The sequence below is a fragment of the Halyomorpha halys genome, unplaced genomic scaffold (genome assembly GCF_000696795.3).
Source record: "Halyomorpha halys isolate HHAL.00 unplaced genomic scaffold, Hhal_1.1 Scaffold2673.1, whole genome shotgun sequence".
NCBI classification, from domain to species: Eukaryota; Metazoa; Arthropoda; class Insecta; order Hemiptera; family Pentatomidae; genus Halyomorpha; species Halyomorpha halys.
Window position 1 is genome coordinate 3,349 of NW_027106965.1, and position 455 is coordinate 3,803.

The 455-nt window shown below is 33.8% G+C and overlaps 1 non-coding gene across 1 annotated transcript; it reads left to right on the forward strand.

Annotated features, from left to right (window-relative positions):
- The first annotated feature begins 301 nt into the window (after nt 1–301).
- LOC136795272 (U6 spliceosomal RNA) lies at nt 302–408 on the forward strand. The gene has a single exon (XR_010842851.1). It is a non-coding gene; the product is annotated as a U6 spliceosomal RNA (small nuclear RNA).
- The last annotated feature ends 47 nt before the right edge of the window (nt 409–455 follow it).

A 455-nucleotide genomic window follows, 5' to 3' on the forward strand; every position in this document is an offset into this window, starting at 1 on the left:
ACAGTATCTGTCCTATGGAACCTTTGATGAGGATAATTTTATTATCAAGAGGAGATCATAACACAAAAAAAAAGGCTATCCTTCTCCTCCGGACCCGCCTCACTAAGACCACCCCCCTTTTTTATACACCCTGACAAAATAAGTAATTGAATATGTATATCGTATCTATATGTAGTTTGTAATTAGTGAGTAAAAATAGAGTAGTAGAGTAAAAGTAGCGGCACCAAGACCCCCCTTTTTTTTTGTTTTCTTTTCGTACCCCCCTGACGAAATAAGTAATTTAACACATACATATTGGTAGTTACTCCCTTCGGCGGTACATATACTAAAATGGGAACGATACAGAGAAGATTAGCATGGCCCCTGCACTAAGACCCCTTTTTTTATTTTCAAAATCTCTTTATTTAAATACAAAATACAATAATATATAATACATAGGTATATATATATATATA